Consider the following 13,613-nt stretch of genomic DNA (forward strand, 5'->3'; position numbering starts at 1 on the left):
CTGCTTTCTCTCTCCCACCTTTCTTAAAAAGTGGTACAACATTAGCCACCCTCCAATCCGCAGGAACTGATCCCAAATCTATCGAACACTGGAAAATAATCACCAATGCATCCACGATTTCTCGAGCCACCTCCTTCAGTACCCTGGGATGTAGACCATCAGGCTCCGGGGACTTATCAACCTTCAGACCTAACAGTCTCTCCAACACCAATTCCTGGCAAATATAAATTCCCTTAAGTGCAGGTCCTTCAGCCACTGTTACCTCTGGGAGATTGCTTGTGTCTTCAGTGAACACAGATCTGAAGTACCAATTCAATTCTTCTGCCATTTCTTTGTTCCCTGTAATATATTCCCCTGTTTCTGTCTTCAAGGGCCCAATTTTAGTCTTAATTGAATAAATATCTGGAATTAAGGATCTAATGATGGCCTTGAACCATTATTGATTGTCAGGAAAAGCTAGTTCACTAATGTCCTTTAGGAAAGGAAACTGCCATCCTTACCTGGTTTTGGCCTACATGTGACTTCGCAGTACAGGCCCTTCGGCCCTCAATGCTGCGTCAACCTGGAGCTAATCTAACCTACACTATTCCATTTACATCCAAAAATCTATCCAATGACCATTTAAATGCCCTTAAATTTGGCGAGTCTACTATTGTTGCAGGTAGTGCGTTCCACGCCCCTACTACTGTCTGAGTAAAGAAACTACCTCTGACATCTGTCCTATATCTACCACCTCTTACTTTAAAGCTATATCCCCTCGTGCTAGCAAGGCTCTCACTGTCCACCCTATCTAACCCTCTGATTATTTTATATGTCTCAATTAAGTCACCTCTCAACCTACTCTCGAACAAAAATAGTCTCAAGTCCCTCACCCTTTTCTCGTAAGACCTTCCTTCCATACCAGGAAACATCCTAGTAAATCTCCTCTGAACCCTTTCAAAGCTTCCATATCCTTTCTATAATGCAGTGACCAGAACTGTAGGCAATACTCCAAGTGCAGCCGCACCAGAGTTTTGTACAGCTGCAGCATGACCTCATGGCTCTGAAACTCAATCCGAGGGAAGTTTAACAGAGGTTCTGAATATACTGGAGGATATAAATTAATTTGCAGAACTTGAAGAAATTCAACAAGAGCTCCTCAGCGAAGGTAAATATACTTAAAAGCTATACCTTCTCAGTATGCATCATAAAAAACTGGCATAAATATTATAATATTGTCTTCATCTCTTCTCCAAATGGGCTTGGGCTGAAGAAAAGCTGGTTCAGTTGATCTTTGTACTCTGACATGAAGTTGATACCATCATGTATAATGCATTTTTCTATCCACGTGTTTGTTGAACTCTGTGTTCTATTTACCAATATAATAGAAGCATAATCCTTTTAAAAATCTGTTTTCTCCTAAGTACATGAGGGAATCCTCACCTGCTTGATCCATTCTAATCCTTTTTAATTTCTCACAAAATTTATATTGGTGTTATCAATTCCTTTTAAAGTTGTTGTTTTAAACAGTTACATGATATGTATCTTTGGAAATATTGAAGTAGCTCAATACATGAGTTTGAACATACAATTCCAAACAATTGTACAATTGTTTGTACAATAAACAATTCCAACATTTAAAAACAATACAAATATGCTGAACAGCTGCATTGCAAAGAAATCAATGTGAGGGTGGTGATAACTCAGCCAAGAAAATATTATTGCTGAAACTAATAAAAACAAAATTGCTGGACAAACTCAGCAGCTCTGACAGCAGCTATCAGGAGAAAACAGAAGTAGTGTTTCAAATCCAGTGACCCTTCTTCAGAGCAGAAACAACTATAAAATGGTATAGTCCTCCTGATAATGGGGTGGTAGTGGTTATGGGGTGGGTGGAGCAAAACGATTGAGTGGGTAGTTGGAGACATAGTACATAGTACAGAGAGAGAGAAAGAAAGTGCAGAAAGACAAAAGAACTACAGAAAGTGAGGACTGCAGATGCTGGAGATTAGAGTCGATGAAGGAACTGTTGAGCATAAGTCAGAATCTATGCAAGTGATGATGGGGCAGTGAGTAGTTAAAAATGGGTTGGTAGTGCTGAAAGCAATTCATATCATGACAGGGATTGTGGCAGTAGATGATAGCCAAAGAAGGAAGTGTTCGTGTTCTGAAATTGTTAAAATGTGATAAACCTGATAATCAGATGATTTTACATTGAACAAGTATTCACAAACAAGTTCTTTCTTCATTGTGTTATTACCAGTTTCACAATTTCCCAGTGTCAACCTCTGTTAAGTAAGGCTAAACTACCATGAGAAATCGGAAATCCCTCCTGTACCTGATATATCCTTGTCTCATTGGTTTTAAGTCTGTGGAGTTGCTTCTATTGTGCAACATAGGTGGGAGGGAGAATGCTGCTGTAAGAGCTGACAAATTGATTCCTGCCGAATTCAAAGTCAAGTCACCGAAAAAAAGAGCAGTGTTCAGTGGGGATGGCTTGATTCATTATTGCTTTGACAATGCTGCTCCTTTAGCAAGGTTATGTTGTCCTTGGGTTTTTTTCCAGGAAGGTTGTAAAGTCAGAGGTTCCAATATGAAGGATGTTGTGAAACTTGAAAGTGTTCAGAAAAGATTTACAAGGATGTTGCCAGGGTTGGAGGCTTTGAGCTGTAGGGAGAAGCTGAATAGGCTGGGGCTGTCTTCCCTGGGGCATTGGAAGCTGAGGGGAGACCCTTATAGAGGTTTATAAAATCATGAGGGGCATGGATCGGGTAAATAGACAAAGTCTTTTCCCTGGGGTGGGGTAATCCAGAACTAGAGGGCATAGGTTTAGTGTGAGAGGGGGATAAATAGGTTTGGTTAAGAAAAAGAAGGAAGCATATGTCAGATATAGACAGGATAGATTGAGTGAATCCTTAGAAAAGTATAAATGCAGTGGGAGTATACTTAAGAGGGAAATCAGGAGGGCAAAGAGGGGACATGAGATAGCTTTGGCAAATAGAATTAAGGAGAATCCAAAGGGTTTTTACAAATACAAATACATTAAGGACAAAAGAGTAACTAGGGAGAGAATAGGGCCCTGAAAGGTGGCCTTTGTCTGGAGCCACAGAAAATGGGGGAGATACTAAATGAATATTTTGTATCAGTATTTACTGTGGAAAAGGATATGGAAAATATAGACTGTAGGGAAATAGATGGTGACATCTTGAAAAATGTCCATATTACAGAGGAGGAAGTGCTGGATGTCTTGAAATGCATAAAAGTGGATAATTCCCCAGGACCTGATCAGGTGTACCCTAGAACTCTGTGGGAAGCTAGGGAAGAGATTGCTGGGCCTCCTACTGAGATATTTGTATCATCGATAGTCACAGGTGAGGTGCCAGAAGACTGGAGGTTGTCTAACGTGGTGCCACTGTTTAAGAAGGGTGGTAAGGACAAGCCAGTGAGCCTGACGTTGGTGGTGGGTAAGCTGTTGGAGGGAATCCTGAGGGACAGGATGTACATGTATTTGGAAAGGCAAGGACTGATTAGGGATAGTCAGCATGGCTTTATGTGTGGGAAATCATGACTCACATACTTGATTGAGTTTTTTGAAGAAGTAACAAAGAGGATTCAGGTGGGTTTAAACTAGCTCAGCAGGGGGATGTGAACCTGAGATGTCGTTCCAGTACACAGGAGGATGAGAGTAGGGAGGACAGGGACAGGATTTCACGGTCTCAGGAATGTGCTGGCAGACAGCAAGCTGGTTTGAAGTGTGTCAGAAATATCCGAAATAAGGTAGGTGAGTTTGCAGCATGTATTGCACCTATGACTTCGATATTGTGGCCATTTCAGAGACATGGATAGAGCAGGGTGCGGAATGGATGTTGTAGGTTCCAGGGTTCGGATCTTTTATTAAGAACAGGCAAGGCAGTAAAAGAGGGGGAGGTGTGGCCTTGTTAGTTCAGGATAGTATAACAGTGGCTGAAAGAACTTTTGATGAGGACTCGTCTACTGAGGTAGTATGGACTGAGCTTAGAAACAGGAGAGGAGAGATCACACTGCTGGGAGTTTATTATAGGCCTCCGCAGAGTTCGAGGGAGGTGGAAGAGAGGATTGGCAAAATGATTCTGGGAAGGAGTGAAAGGAACAGGGTGGTCATTATGGGGGACTTTAACTTCCCAACATTGACTGGAAATGCTATAACTCTAGTATGTCGGATGGATCAGATTTTGTCCAATGTGTACAGGAGGATTTCCTGACACAGTATGTCGAAGGGCCGACAAGAGGGGAGGCCACACTGGATCTGGTGCTTGTTAATGAACCAGGCCAGGTCTTTGATTTAGTGGTAGGTGAGCACTTTGGAGAGAGTGACCATAATTTTAGTGATGGAAAAGGATAGGTACATGCCACAGGTCAAGAATTATCGATGGGGTAGGGGAATTATAATGTGATTAGGCAAGAATTAGGATGCATAGAATGGGCTAGCAAACTGCAGGAGATGGAGACAATAGAAATGTGGAGCTGTTTTAAGAAACAGATATTGCATGTCCTTGATAGGTATGTCTCTGTCAGGCAGGGAGGAAGTGATAAGGAAGGGAACCGTGGTTTACAACAGAAATTGCATCTCTTGTTAAGTGGAAGAAGGAGGCTTATGTGCTGATAAGACAAGATGGTTCAGATGAGGCAATGGAGAGTTACAGATTAACTAGGAGGTCAGAGCAGGAGAGAGAGCGAGAGAGAAACTGATACAGCTTTGCTGTTTGAATTCATCGGTGGACAATGGAGTGCAACTGGGAAAATTAACAAACAGTGAAATTCACAACTGATCTTGGAGGAACTGTTGGGTGAAGTTCACAGCACAGAATCGGATAGGTTAATCGTTGTTTAAAATGTGGCCTACAGAAAGTCTGCAGTAGTGAGTAAAGTGGGTTTTTTTCTTGATTATATGTTTTTGGAGATATGTCTCATGATTACACTTAAAATACAAGCCATAACTATTCATTTAACCTGGTGCAGTGTTTGTAGAGGAATAAGACAGTGTTATTTTCTGGGTCTGTAGGTTGTGAAGGAGCAAAAATTGCCTTCAGTAGAGTGATACGTACTTCTTGACAGATGTGAAAGGCAGAATACTGGATCAATGGAAAGATTCTTGGTAGTTTGGATGTGCAGAGAGATTTTGGAGTCTGTGTAAATAGTTCCCTGAAAGTTGCCACCCAGGTGATAGTGCTGTTAAGAAGGCATAAAGGTGTGTTAGGTTTCATTGATAGAGGGATTGAGTTCCGGGCTGCAATACAATGCTGCAACTGCACAAAACACTAGTGCGGCCGCACTTGGAATATTGTGTACAGTTCTGGTGGCCATATTTTGGGAAGGATGTGGAAGCATTGGAAAAGGTGCAGAGGAGGTTTACCAGGATGTTGCCTGGCCTGGAGCAAAGCTCTTGTGAGGAAAGGTTGAGAGACTTGGGTCTGTTCTCATTGGAAAGAAGAAGGCTTAGAGGGGATTTGATAGAGACATATAAGATGATCAGAGGATTAGATAGGGTAGACAGTGAAAGTCATTTCCTAGGATGATGACGTCAGCTAGTACAAAGGGGCATAACTACAAATTGAGGGGTGATAGATTTAAGAAAGATGTCAGAGGCAGGTTCTTTACTTAGAGAGTGGTAAGGGTGTGGAATGCACTACCTGCCAATGTAGTTAACTCAGCCACACAAGGGAAATATAAATAATCCCTGGGTAAGCACATGGATGATGATGGGATAGTGTAGGGGGATGAGCTTAGAATAGTTCACAGGTCGGTGCAATATTGAGGGCTGAAGGGCCTGTTCTGTATTGTTCTATGTTCTATGATTGATGAGAGCAGAGAGATTGATGTGATCTATATGGACTTCAGTAAGGCGTTCGACAAGGCTCCCCATGGGAGACTGGTAAGCAAGGTTAGATCTCATGGAATACAGGGATAACTTGCCATTTGGATATAGAACTGGCTCAAAGGTAGAAGACAAAGGGTGGTGGAGGGTTGTTTTTCAGACTGGAGGCCTGTGACCAGTGGAGTGCCACAAGGATCAATGCTGAGTCCACTGTTTTTCATCATTTATAGAAATGATTTGGATGTGAGCATAAGAAGTATAGTTAGTAAGTTTGCTGATGTCACCAAAATTGGAGGCGTAGTGGACAGTGAAGAGGGTTACCTCAGATTACAACAGGACCTTTATCAGATGGGCGATGGGCTTGGAATTGGCAGGTGGAGTTTAATTCAGATAAATGCGAGATGCTGCATTTTGGGAAAGCAACTCTTAGCAGGATTTACACACTTAATGGTCAGGTCCTCGGGAGTGTTGCTGAACAAAGAGACCTTGGAGTGCAGGTTCGTAGCTCCTTGAAAGTGGAGTCGCAGGTAGATAGGATAGTGAAGACAGCATTTGGTATGCTTTCCTTTATTGGTCAGAGTATTGAGTACAGGAGTTGCGACTGTACAGGACATTGGTTAGGCTACTGTTGGAATATTGCATGCAATTCTGGTCTCCTTCCTATTGGAAAGATGTTGTGAAACTTGAAAGGGTTCAGGAATGATTTACAAGGATGTTGCCAGTTTTGGAGGATTTGAGCATAGGGAGAGATTGAAGAGGCTAGGGCTGTTTTCCCTGGCATGTCAGAAGCTGAGGGGTGACCTGATAGAGGTTCAGAAAATCATGAGGGGCATGGATAGGATAAATAGACAAAGTCTTTTCCCTGGGGTCGGGGAGTCCAGAACATCTGAATCTGTAACATGACCAACAAATGAAACACAAGTTGCAGAGAGGGACAGCTCTGTAAAGAGAGATCAGAGGGCTCTTTCATACCCAGCCAGGTTTTCCATGAACATTTTCCAGCCCATTGTCACCTTCATTCCTTATTTTGACTCTTCAAGGAACAGTTTGACAATGTCATACATCTTATTATTAGAACCAATCCCCTAGTTTTAGTCCCCCATGCAAGAGGAAACATCTGTGAGGTATACTCCTGATACACTCTCTCTCAGTTTCAGCCAAATCTGTTAATCCTTCATAATCGTTTATGTTTGGAACAAGTAAAGTCAAACATTGAAAATCTTAAAACACAATTATTCCTTTAATTTTTCAATGTAGGTGATCAAAACTGGTGTGGACTTGTTGGGCCGAAGGGCCTGTTTCCACACTGTAAGTAATCTAATCTAATGGAGGGCATTGGTTTAGGGTGAGAGGGGAAAGATATAAAGAGACCTAAATGGAACTTTTCCACTCAGAGGGTGGTAAGTATCTCGAATGAGCTGCCAGAGGAAGTGGTGGAGGCTAATACATTTAAAAGGCATCTGGATGGGTATATGAATAGGAAGGGTTTGGAGAGATATGGGCCGGGTGCTGGCAGGTGAGACTAGATTGGGCTGGGATATCTGGTCGGCATGGATGAGTTGGACTGAAGGGTCTGTTTCCGTGTTGTAAATCTCTATGACTCTACTAATGAAAGCTAACATTCCTTCTTAACAACTCTTGAGGAGAAAGTGAGGACTGCAGATGCTGGAGATCAGAGCTGAAAATGTGTTGCTGGAAAAGCGCAGCAGGTCAGGCAGCATCCAGGGAACAGGAAATCGACGTTTCGGGCATAAGCCCTTCTTAACAACCCTGTCAATCTGAAAGAGATCTCTCTGTTCATTTTCACTACCAAGAATTTTACCATTAGGCCAATATGGTTGACTCTTAACTGCCCTCTGGGCAATTAGGAATGCTGTTGAAACTTTATTGCTGGAACAGCACAGCAGGTCAGGCAGCATCCAGGGAACAGGCAATTAGGAATGCTGCCCAGTCGTGATACCCTCATCCTGTGAATGAATAAAAAAGAAAAAGAAAACATGATTAAGAAATATTTGAAGCGATATGGGCCAAATACAGGCAAGTGGGGCGAGTTTAGTTTGGGATTATGGTTGGCATGAACAGGTTGGACCGAATTGCCTGTTTTAGTGCTGTATTCTATGTCTGCCTGCAAACCTCATGTCCTCATCACTCCTGGACTGCTCCATGTGATCCATTACTCACAATAATCTGATGTTACATTTCTCATTATTTCAGTTTCAAATAATTTTTCTTTAAATCACAAAATAAATGTAACTACCACTGTACCACAAGAGCCCTCATTCCCCACGGTAGTATCCGAGACCCAACTATCTTTACTTGCTTCATCAATGACTTTCCTTCCATAAGGTCAGAAGTGGGGATGTTCACTGATGATTGCACAATATTCAGCACTATTCACAACTTTGCAGATACTGAAGCAGTTCATGTCAAATGCAACAAGACCTGGTCAACATCCAGGCTTGTGCTGAAAAGTGGCAAGTAACATTTGTGCCACACAGAATGCCAGGCAATGACCATCTCGAGTAAGAGGCAATCTAACTACTGCTCCTTGATACTTGTTACAATTGCTGAATCCCCAATTGTTAACATTGTAGGATTACTATTGACTAGTAATTGAACTGTAAAAACGTAGTGGCTCCTAGAGTAGAGGTTTGGAATTCTGAATCGCATAACTCACCTGACCCCCCCTCTCAAAGCCTGTCCACCATCTCCAAGACACAAATCAGGAGTATGATGGACTACTCCCCACTTGCTTGGGTAAGCGCTGTTCCAACAGCACTCAAGAAACTGGACACCATGCTGGGCAAAGCAACCCACTTGATTGGCACCACATCCACAAACATGCAGTGAGTCCATAATCAATGCTCAATAGCAGCAGCAGTGTGCACTAAGATGTACTGCAGAAATTCACCAAAGTTCCAGATCCATGGGTGCACCACCTTTCCCCTGCAAATTAACCTCCAAGTCACTCAACACCCTGTTTTGGAACAACACTGTCTTCAGCGTTGTTGAGTGAATGTCTTGGACTTCCCTCCCTAAAGCAGTGTGGATCTACCTCCAGCAGTTTAATTGAATTGAATTTATTGTCACGTGTACCGAGGCACAGTGAAAAGCTTTGTCTTGTGAGCAATACAGGCAGATCACATAGTTAAGTAGCATCGATAAGTAAATAATAGATGAACAGTGGCAAAAACAAAAATAAAAGTACAGGCGAATGTTAAGAGTTTGTGAGGCCATTCAGTATTCTAACAACAGTAGGGTAAAAGCTGTTTCGAAACCGGCTGGTGTGTGTGTTCAGGCTTCTGTACCTTCTCCCTGATGGTAGAGGTTTAGAAAAGCGTTGCCAGGGTGGGATGGATCTTTGAGAATGCTGGCGGCCTTTTCTTGACAATTTGCTGATAGATGGATTCTATAGATGGCAGATTGGCCTTTGTGATTGTCCGTCCCAAGTTCACCACTCTCTGTAACCATCTCCGATCTTGAATAGTCAGTTGCCAGACCAGGAAGTGACACATCCAGACAGAATGCTCTCAATTGCGCACCTATAAAGGTTGGCAAGGGTATTCGCCGTCATGCCAATGAGTAGCTGTTCTTGGTGTCAAGATGTTTTAGTGAGCAGTGAAGGGCAAGTGATATGGCATCTGATGTGGATCTGTTGGTCTGATAGGCAAATTGGAGGCTGGAGTTGATTAATGCCATGACCAGCCTTTCAAAGCACTTCATGACCGCCAAAGTTAGGGCCACTGGGCGGTAGTCATTGAGACATGCTGCATGAGTCTTCTTAGACACAGCGATGATGTTGGCCCTCTTGAAACAGGCAGGGACAGTGGTCTGACGCAGGGAGAGGTTGAACATGTCCGATAAGACCTCTGCCAGTTGATCTGCACATGCTCTGAGTGCACAGCCAGGTAGTCCACCTGGTCCCATTGCTTTCCATGAATTTACATGAAGGAAAACTGATCTGACCTCTGATGCAGTGATTGCTGGGATAGGTTCATCAGAATTTGTCAGAATAGGTGTTACCGCTACACCAAAATTCAGCTCAAAGCAAGCATAGAACGCATTGAGACAATCTGGGAGGGGCATGTCATCATTTACAATCTTGTACTGATCCTTTTTAGAACCCGTGATGTCATTCATTGCTTGCCATACTCGCCTGGTGTCAATCTGGGTCTCTATTGGATCAGTATTGGTCCTTGGCTGTCTTAATAGCTCTGCGAAGCTCATACTTGAATTCCTTATATTTGAGTGGGTCTCCTGATCTGAAGGCCTCACACCTGGTATTTAGCAGGTTCTGTATGTCCTGATTCATTCAGGGTTTCCTGTTGAGAACTCCCGGATTGACTTCCTCGGTATGCAGTCCTCCACACACTTGCTGATAAAGTCTGTGACAGTGGTGGCGTACCTGTTTGAATGCGGCCCAATCAGCCGATTCCAGACAGCACTGGAGTTGATCCTCTGCTTCCTCCAACCAGCGACCTGTATCCGCGAGGGGGTCTCCTGCTTGAGATTTTGCCTGTAAGCCGGGAGAAGACGTACAGCATTATGATCAGAGTTCCCAAAATGAGGGCGAGGATGGAGCGGTAGGCATCCTTCACACCGGTGTAGCATTGATCTGAAATGTTCTGACCCCTGGTGGGGCAGGTAATGTTCTGGTGGTACTTGGGCAACATCTTCCTTAGATTGGCTTGATTAAAGTCGCCAGTTACAATAAACAGGGCCTCGGGGTGTTCCATCTCCAGGGTGTTAGTGGTGGATTACAGCATATCCAGATCTTCCTCAACCTTTGCTTGTGGCGGTATGTACACAGCAGTTAGTATAGGAGCAGGAAATTCCTGTGGTAGATAGAAGCAGCGGCATTTATAGAGTCGTAGAGTCAAAGAGAGGTACAGCACGGAAACAGATCCTTCGGTCCAACCCGTCCATGCCGACCAGATATCCCAACCCAATCTAGTCCCATCTGCCAGCACCCGGCCTATCCTTCCAAACCCTTCCTATCCAGATGCCTTTTAAATGTTGCAATTGTATTAACTTCCACCGCTTCCTCTGTCAGCTCATTCCATACACGTACTACCCTCTGAGTGACAAAGTTGCCTCTTAGGTCTCTTTTATATTTTTCCCCTCTCACCCGAAACTTATGCCCTCTCGTTCTGGACTCCCTCACCCCAGAGAAAAGACTTTGTCTATTTATCCTATCCATGCCCCTAATGATTTTATAAACCTCTATAATATCACCCCTCAGCCTCCGATGCTCGAGGGAAAAACAGCCCTAGCCTATTCAACCTCTCCCTACAGCTCAAATCCTCCAACCCTGGCAACATCCTTGTAAATCTTTTCTAACCCTTTCAAGTTTCACAACATCTTTCCGATAGGAAGGAGACCAGAATTGCATGCAATATTCCAACAGTGGCCGAACCAATGTCCTGGACAGCCGCAACATGACCTCCCAACTCCTGTACTCAATACTCTGACCAATAAAGGAGAGCATACCAAACGCCTTCTTCACTATCCTATCTACCTGTGACTCCACTTTCAAGGAGCTATGAACCTGCACTCCAAGGTCTCTTTGTTCAGCAACTCTCCCGAGGACCTTACCATTAAGTGTATAAATCCTGCCAAGATATGCTGTCCCTCACATTTAACTAAATTAAACTCCATCTGTCACTTCTCAGCCCATTGGCCCATCTGTTCAAGATCCTGTTGTAATCTGAGGTAACCTTCTTCGCTATTCACTACACCTCCAATTTTGGTGTCATCAGCAAACTTACTAACTATACCTCTTAAGCTCACATCCAAATCATTTCTATAAATGATGAAAAGTCGTGGACTCAGCACAGATCCTTGTGGCACTCACTGGTCACAAACCTCCAGTCTGAAAAACAACCCTCCACCACCACCCTCTGTCTTCTACCTTTGAGCCAGTTCTGTTTTCAAATGGCGAGTTCTCCCTGTATTCCGTGAGATCTACCTTGCTAATCAGTCTCCCATGGGGAACCTTGTCAAAGGCCTAACTGAAGTCCACATAAATCACATCTACTGCTCTGCCCTCATCAATCCTCTTTGTTACTTCTTCAAAAAACTCAATCAAGTTGTGAGACATGATTTCCCACCCATAAAGCCATGCTGAGTATCCCTAATCAATTCTTGCCTTTCCAAATATATGTGTATCCTGTCCCTCAGGATTACCTCCAACAACTTGCCCACCACTAACAGGCTCATTGGTCTATAGTTCCCTGGCTTGTCCTTGCCACCTTTCTTAAACAGTGGCACCATGTCAGCCAACCTCCAGTCTTCCGGCACCTCACCTATGACTATCAATTATAAATATCTCAGTAAGAGGCCCAGCAATCACTTAGGCAGAAGTGAGGACTGCAGATGCTAGAAGCCAGAGTTTAGATTGGAGTGGTGCTGGAAATGCACAGCAGGTCAGGCAGCATCAGAAGAGCAGGAAAATTGACGTTTCGGGCAAAAGCCCTTCATCAGGAATGGAGGAAGGGAGCCTCCAGAGTGGAGAGATAAGTGCTCCTGGGTGGAGCAATCACTTCCCTCACTTCCCATATTTATCCACTTTTACGTGATTCAAGACATCCATCACTTCTTCCTCTGTAATATGGACATTTTCAAGATGTCACCATCTATTTCACTACATTCTATTTTTTTTTCGGGCACATGTACACTGGATGTTTTCCCTGGCTAGTGGAAGCTGGGGATATAATGTCAGAGTAAGGTGTAGGCCATTGAAGATTGAGATGAGGGGGAATCTTTGAAATCCTTGAGTCTAGAGGGATGTAGAAGGTCAAATTGAGCATGTTCAAAACAAAACAATGATACCTTTCCAGAGACTATTGACTTCAAGGGATACGGTGATAGTCCAAGATTGTGGCATTGATTAGATTAGATTACTTACAGTGTGGAAACAGGCCCTTCGGCCCAACAAGTCCACACTGCCCCGCCGAAGCGCAACCCACCCATACATCTACCCCTTACCTAACACTACGGGCAATTTAGCATGGCCAATTCACCTGACCTGCACATCTTTGGACTGTGGGAGGAAACTGGAGCACCCGGCGGAAACCCACGCAGACACGGTGAGAATGTGCAAACTCCACACAGTCAGTCGCCTGAGTCGGGAATTGAACCCGGGTCTCTAGCGCTGTGAGGCAGCAGTGCTAACCACAGTGCCACCGTGTCGCCCACATTGAGGCAGATGATCAGTAATGATCTGGTTGGAGGGTGGTTGAATGGCTACTTATTTTCCTTTATTCCTGTCAACTCTGTAAAGCATCCCAATGTTTGGATACTTGTTCCTTGTTCATGCTCTTGGTTGGAAATACTGTGGATGAAGGGACAGAACCCAATGGAGAGAAAAGCTGAAGAAAACTTTTCATTTTAGAAAGGTAAATTGCGGCAGTTGACTTTATATTTTTCTTTAGGAACTGACATCCCCTCGCCTCATCAAATGTCACCTGCCGTATCGTTTCCTGTCCACAGACCTGCACAATGGACAGTCAAAGGTAAAATATCTGCATCAAGCACCTTCAATAACAGTTTGCTGAAACTCTTCAGAAATTGGTTTGAATTATAAATGTTGGAACTGAATTCAGTTTGGATATATATCCATAGGTCATTCTTCTCTTGAATTTTTCCTGCACTTTCTCCTTTACGTATAGCAGTGGATCAGTGTGGGGACAGATGCTTATATTTGGGTATGATGTAGGAGTGGCAATGATGCAGATCTGAAACCCTGCTCCCAATGGGCTGCTGCAGGATACTTGCTGGT

General features: G+C 43.6%; 1 long non-coding RNA gene across 1 annotated transcript in view; it reads left to right on the plus strand.

Moving 5' to 3' along the window:
• Positions 1-13,306, plus strand: part of LOC122563354 — a 36,237-nt gene extending 22,931 nt beyond the window's left edge. The window contains exon 3 of the long non-coding RNA XR_006315567.1: positions 13,267-13,306. This is a non-coding gene — a long non-coding RNA (uncharacterized LOC122563354). The remainder of the gene's footprint in view (positions 1-13,266) is intronic.
• Positions 13,307-13,613: the final 307 nt, after the last annotated feature.

This window comes from Chiloscyllium plagiosum, chromosome 26, assembly GCF_004010195.1.
Source record: "Chiloscyllium plagiosum isolate BGI_BamShark_2017 chromosome 26, ASM401019v2, whole genome shotgun sequence".
NCBI lineage: Eukaryota > Metazoa > Chordata > Chondrichthyes > Orectolobiformes > Hemiscylliidae > Chiloscyllium > Chiloscyllium plagiosum.